Here is a 7,372-nt window from a genome sequence, read left to right on the forward strand (position 1 = left end):
CCCAGATCCTCCTGGCTCCCAAGAGTGCATTGGATCCACAATGCCAAGTTTTTTTTCTGATGGCAAGAGGGAAGATTCCTGGGAGACATTTGCTCTGTCAAAGGGCCTGGAAAGTCATTCCATTCTGCAGTTAGCATTAAGCACATACCAGAAGTAGCTATAAAAATGCCTGAGTTGGAAACCTAGGCAATGATTTACAAAACAATGGAAATGGAAACTCACTCACACCCAAATCTAGAAAACAAAACAGAACACAGAGTTCCACTTGTATATTCCAAGACTGATTAGAAAGCAAAGAATAAACAAAAAATCGTTACATCTCTGCAAAACAGTTTATTGACATAGGAGAAAAATCTCTCCTCTAAAAAGAACATTATGAAAACGTCCATGCCCTTGGGATTCTCTTGAAGGAAAATCTTTATGAGATCTTTTCATTCTGACTTTAACAGATCTGGTAATTGACTGTCATCTTAAATTCCCAGACTCACTGAGTTTGCCCTTATGACACAGGATCATAGATTTTTTAGAGCTGGAAAAGTCCTTAAGAGGTCATTTGGTCCAATCTCCTCATTTTACAAATGAGGAAATGGAGGCCCAGGGGATTGAGCCACTCATCCAAGGTTAGATAGGTAGTGAATTACAGAGTTAAGATTTGAACCATAGAAACAATTTTTACGACTAGTATTTCTGACAAAGGACTCATATATTTTTTGCAAGGCAAGTAGGGTTAAGTGGCTTGCCCAAGGCCACACGGCTAGGTAATTATTAAGTGTCTGAGACCAGATTTGAACCCAGGTACTCCTGACTCCAAAGCCAGTGCTTTTATCCACTGCACCACCTAGCCACCCCCTCATTTCTAAAATATACAGAGAACTGAGTCAAAATTTTTTTAAAGAAAAGACAAGCCATTCCCCAATTGGTAAATAGTCAAAAGATAACAACAACATGGGAGTGATGGTCAAACTTAATGGACTTGCTTATACCAACAGGGCAACAATCAGGCACAAATTTGGGGCATCTGCAATGAAGAATGCCATCTGTATCCTGAGAAATAATTGTAAAGTTTGAACAAAGACCAAAGACTATTACCTTTAATTTTTAAAAAAGTTATCTTTTTTATGTAATTCTATATCTCATACTTTATGTTTCTTCCCTAAGGATATGATTTCTCTCTCATCACATTCAACTGAGATCAATGCATACCATGGAAACTATGTAAAGACTAACAAACTACCTTCTATGGGGGGGGGGGAGCAAGGTTAAGGGGAAAATTGTAAAATTCAAAATAAACAAAATCTTTTTAAAAGAAAAAAAAGTTTGAACCACAGTCTTCTGAATCTTAATCTATTACTGTTTCCACATTGTCCTTTAGAGACTTGATCCTATATTGTATCTTGGCAGCAGCTCCAGAATTGTCTTCTTCTTTGGACCATAATATAGGGCAGAGGCCCCTAAACCTTTTTGTGTGTCACCGCAACCCCTTGGGTTGACTTGTCAAGTCCATCAATCCCTTCTCAAAGTAATGTTGTTAAATACATAAAATAAACTAAACTGTTGTTTATCCTTCACTTCAAAGGACCAATCACATCATGGGGTGACTTGCACATGAGTTAGATATAAGTGAGGCAGAGTTGTATTATGTTGTCAACCTCACACTCTCTTACAGAATCATTTGAAGTCCAGGGGCAAGAAAAAAGTTAAAATGAATGGTAGTCCAAGATAAAGTGGATGACCTTGGTGTCCTCAATGTCCGAACAAGTACAAAAAGCAATACAGAACCTGCTTCAGTTGCCTTCATAGTCTTTGGGATAAATTGTTTTCAGCCTCCCATTCTGCCATAAGAAATATTCTCATACTTCTTATGCTCACCAGAATTTAGGAAGAAGTACCACCTCTGATGTGAGAGCTTTCTGAACCCTTGTCCGGGTTGCTCTTCCACCTTTTACCTGTGGCTCCATATTACCAGTCACCACATTCTGGTAATATCTCAACAAACAGACTAAACTATGCTGAGAGTTGTTGTTTGTCCTTAATTCCCAAAGAAGATCATAACATCAGGTGTATATGATGCCATGACATGCAACTGGATTGAGTTTGGGACAAGGGTTTACAAAGTCACCAACCTCACTTTCTCCTCCAGAGCCATTTGGGTCCAGTGACCATCCAAAAAAATAAAATCCATGATATTTCAAAGGAAACCAATTAGATTGAAATACAATTGTCAAAATATTTTTAAAAATCAAGCTCTGGGACCCCTGTTAAAAACCTCTGCTTTAGTAAGACTATTCACTCTCTGTTGCATTTTCAAATATATAATGGACTATGCTTGCAGTATTTTCCCGTTTTTCAATTCTACCTCACACTATCACCAACACATACACACACACACACACACACACACACACACACACACACACACACACAAACACACATACACACATACAAACACACTCTTCCTAGATCTTTCTTCAGACTTAAAATATATAGAGGGTCTTTACCCATGTTATTTTTATTTTTTTTATTTTTTACTTTTTAGATTTTTCAAGGCAGTGGGGTTAAGTGGCTTGCCCAAGGCCACACAGCTAGGTAATTATTAAGTGTCTGAGGTTGTATTTGAACCCAGGTACTCCTGACTCCAAGGCTGGTGCTCTATCCACTGCACTACCTAGCCACCCCCATGTTATTTTTAGAAAGGAACATCTAATAGATGACCAGCATGAACCTCATTAATGACCAGGAACTAATAGTATAGAAAAGAAGAAGAAAGAAGAAGAAGGAGGAGGAGGAGGAGGAGGAGGAGGAGGAGGAGGAGGAGGAGAAAGAAGAGGAAAAAGAAGAAGAAAAAGAAAATTTATAAATTAAGGTTCTGAGGTCTATTTATAATACTATTGTAAATATCCAGCATGAATTCAACAAATTAAATAAACATGCTCAGATAACTTGGTAATTCAAAGACAAAGATAAGAAAAGCAAAGATGGGAAGGAACATATTCTAAAGTACGATCTGGGAAGAAGGAATGAGAGTCTAAAAGCATATAGATTCTGTGGAAGTCTCTTGCTTCTATGTAATGTGCAAAACATGGAGAGCACCAAAATAACTACATAAAAAGTTGAACTAGATTAGATTTTAACAATTATTAATATGGAAATTATCTCTGAGTTAGTTATCTGTATACATTGACTCATCAGAGTGAAGACTGGAATGAGTAAAAACAAGAATGAGAAAAAAGATATGGTACATAACAGAAATAATACTACAAGTTATTGTCAAAATTTTTTTTAAAACCTTAAGGCATGATGAAAATGCCAGACATTTCTTGCATGTATTGATGCAGAATGAATAGAACAGAACCAGAAGAAAATTATACACACTAACAACAGGGGGTGATGCTCAACCATGACAGAATTGTACATTTCAGCAGTACAATAATCAAAGACAACCTTAAAAAACTTGTGATCAAAAATCCATATCCAGAGAAGGAACTATGGAGTTTAAATGAAGACCAAAGCTTATTATCTTCCATTTTTAAAAGCTAACTTATGTATTATGTCATTTTTTCTCTCTAATGTTTTCTTTCTTCTGTTTGGATCTGATTCTTTTCTCAGAACATGATCAATATGGATCTATGTTTAACATGATTATAGATGTAGAGTCTATATTGGATTGCCTTCTGTCAAGGAGAAGGAGGAGGGAGAAAAGTGTGGAACTCAAAACCTTGCAAGGAGAATTGGTGAAGAACTATTACATGTAGTTGTAAAAACATAGATTTTTTTAAAAAAGTAAAAATAAAATGAATTGACCAAAAATTATCAATTAATTAATTAATTAGTTTTTTAAAAAAAGAAATAAAATGCCAGTAATTATCAACCACACTATTCTTGCCTTGATAAGTAATCTCCTAAGAAGAAACAGGACAGCTAGCTGGCATAATGGATACAGACCAAGTCCTGAAGTCAGGAAGACTCATCTTTCTGAGTTCATATCTGGCCTCATACAATTCCTGGCTGTAACTCTCAGCAAGTCTCTTAATCCTGTTTGTTTCAAGTTGCTCATCTGTAAAATGAGCTGGAAAAAAAAAAAAGCAAACTACTGCCATATCTTTGCCAAGAAAACCCCAATGAAGTCACAAGGACTTAAACAACTGAAAAGCAACCACAAGAATAAACAGTCCAAAATGGTAAAAGGATATGTAAAGGCAGTTTACAGATGAGGAGATCAAGCAATCTATAGTTATTTGAAAAATTGCTCTAAATCATTACTTGTTAGAGAAATGCAAATTAAAGCTTCTCTGAGGTACCACCTCACACCTCTCAGACTGGCCAATATGACAAGAAAGGATAATGATCATTGTTGGAAAGGTTGTGGGAAATCTGAGACACTATTACATTGTTGGTGGAACTGTGAACTCATCCAACCTCTCTGGAGAGCAATTTGGAACTACACCCAACGGGCAACAAAAATGTGCAGACCCTTTGATCCAGCAATATCACTTACTGGGTCTATACCCTGAAGAGATGATGAAAAAGGGTAAAAACATCACTTGTACAAAAATATTCATAGCAGCCCTGTTTGTGGTGGCAAAGAATTGGAAATCAAGTAAATGTCCTTCAATTGGGGAATGGCTTAGCAAACTGTGGCATATGTATGTCATGGAATACTATTGTTCTATTAGAAACCAGGAGGGATGGGAATTCAGGGAAGCCTGGAGGGATTTGCTTGAACTAATGCTGAGTGAGATGAGCAGAACCAGGAAAACACTGTACACCCTAACAGCAACATGGGAGTGATGATCAACTTTGATGGACTTGCTCATTCCAACAGTGCAACAATCAGAGACAATTTGGGGCTGTCTGCAATGGAGAATACCATTTGTATCCAGAGAAAGAACTGTGGAGTTTGAACAAAGACCAAGGACTATTAACTTTAATTTAGGAAAAAAAACCTGATATCTTATTGTCTGATCTTGTTATCTCTTATGCCTTATGTTTCTTCCTGAAGGATGTGATTTTCTCTCTCATCACATTCAATTTGGATCAATGTGTACCATGTAAACAATATAAAGATTGGCAAATTGCCTTCTGTGGGGGGTGGGGGAGGGAAATAGGATTAGGGGGAAAATTGTAAAACTCAAAATAAATAAAATCTTTAAGAGAGAAAAAAAAAGAATAAACAGTCCACAAGGCCCTGTAATAGATTAAAAATGTAAAGAGGGATCTCAAAGTTTAAGGTTCATCCTAACATTGTGGTCCTGGGGTCACCTCAGGGGAGGAGAGCCTCAGGGTGGAGAGCTCTCCAAGGTGGCATGGGCTCTAAGATCCCTTCTCAATTGATCCTGTCATCTCAAAGTCATTCAAGGATAAAAATGGAAGGAGAACTTCAAAAGGACAATGGAACCATTTCAAGAACAATATCATAGACACGAGTACTTGGAGTAAAAATGAAAATGTAAGTAAAGAAAGCAAGGTCATAAAGAACAGCTATAAAAGAGATCTGGGCCAGAGGCAACTACTGTAAGGGGTTTGTAGGGTTAATATCCAAGGCATCTGAAGGTGAGGAAGATATCAAAGGTGCAGGAAAAAATCTTGAACCTTATTACCTACTCCATCTCCCCCCAAAAAGTGACCAAGAGAACATCAAAAACTATTGCCTATTTACCTCCTCTCCTAGATATACAAAATCTTTCTGAAAGTCATTTATTTTTATGTAAACTGAGGGTATCTTCAATAAGGGTATTAGCAGGGAGGGGCAGGTAGATGGTACACTGGATAGAGCACTAGCCTTGGCGTCAAGAGGACAGGAGTTCAAATCCAGTCTCAGACACTTGCCACTAACTAGCTGTGTGACCGTGGACAAGTCACTTAACCCTGATTGCCTGGCATCCAGGACCATTTCCAGTCATTCTGATTCATATATGGCCACTGGATCCAGATGACTCTAGAGGAGAAAGTCAGATTAGTGATTGCAAAACACCTTCCCCACCCCCCCCCACTCAAATCCAATTCTTGTGCTTGTCATGGTATCACTTCCCTGGTGTAAGGGTCCTCTTTAAAAATGAAGGACAAAAAATCATTAGAAGGAAAGAAGCAAGCTTTCATAAGCAGTTTTCAACAATGGACTGCATTTTTGCCATTTCACAACTAAAAAATGTAGAGAATATAAAATTTCCATGTACTTATTGTTTGTTGATTTTGAAAAAGCATTGATTAGTTGTAGCTCCTTGGTGAACAGAGTGTTAGACCTGAAGTCAAGAAGACCTGAGTTCAAATTCAGTCTCAGACATTCATAAGCCGTAACCCTAGGCAAAGTCACTTAACCACTGTCTGCCTCAGTTTCCTTGTCTGTATAATTGGAATTATATTATTATGTATCTCCCAGGGTTGTTGTGAGGACCAAATGAGAAAATATTTGTAAACCACTCTGCAAACCTAAAAGTATTCTATAAATGCTAGTAATGGAACAAAGCCATAGGCTTTTTATACTAAAGTTTTCCACTGCTATGGTAGTAGAGATCCAGAGCAGCATCCAGGTCAGAGAGACTCCTTGTGTAGGGTGATAAGATCCTCCAATTATTCCTGTTTCTCTTTATATTCTTTTTAATTTTATTTTTTAAAATTTTATTTATTTAAGACAATGGGGTTAAAGTGACTTGCCCAAGGTCACACAGCTAGGTGATTATTGTCTGAGGTCAGATTTGAACTCAAGTCCTCCTGACTGCAGGGCCTGTGTGCTATCCATTGCACCACCTAGCTGCCCCTTTTTTATTTTATTTTTTTAAATTTTATTTATGTAAGAATTACTGCTCCTCTTTGCTGATGAAATTGTAGTGATTATTTCATGGCCCCAGAACCTTGTAAAGTCTTCTGGAAGACACCTATAATCAATTAAAAGACTTTGTCCTGTTCATTCACTCAGGAAAGATAAAGCAGAGAAAAAATAACTATTGTTTAGATCTCAACATGTATTTGGAAGGATGGACACCCCACAGAACTTGCTCATTATATATGTCTGAGATCCACAATGGAGAGGGAGAATGTGGTGGGCACAGATTCAACAGGAGGAACAAAAATAGATTGGTTTGCCATTGGGAAATTGCAGGGCACTTTTAATGATCCAAACCGAAGGTATGTACCCTTGCAAGGTAAAAAAGGGCAAAAAAGTTCTCCAAAATAGTGGGTGAATACTCTGGTTATGAATTTGAGTGTGGATGTAGACTGAATGGGCTTCAATATGCAACATTGGAGACAATTCCCAAATCAGTGAAAGGAAAGATCTATTTGTGGATTGCAAAAGATGATCCCTGATCAATTTAAGACTTTTTTATTCCACCAGTGGATTTCAGAAAAATCTGGACTTTGATGAACAAATGCTGAG

This window comes from Macrotis lagotis, chromosome 3, assembly GCF_037893015.1.
Source record: "Macrotis lagotis isolate mMagLag1 chromosome 3, bilby.v1.9.chrom.fasta, whole genome shotgun sequence".
NCBI classification, from domain to species: Eukaryota; Metazoa; Chordata; class Mammalia; order Peramelemorphia; family Peramelidae; genus Macrotis; species Macrotis lagotis.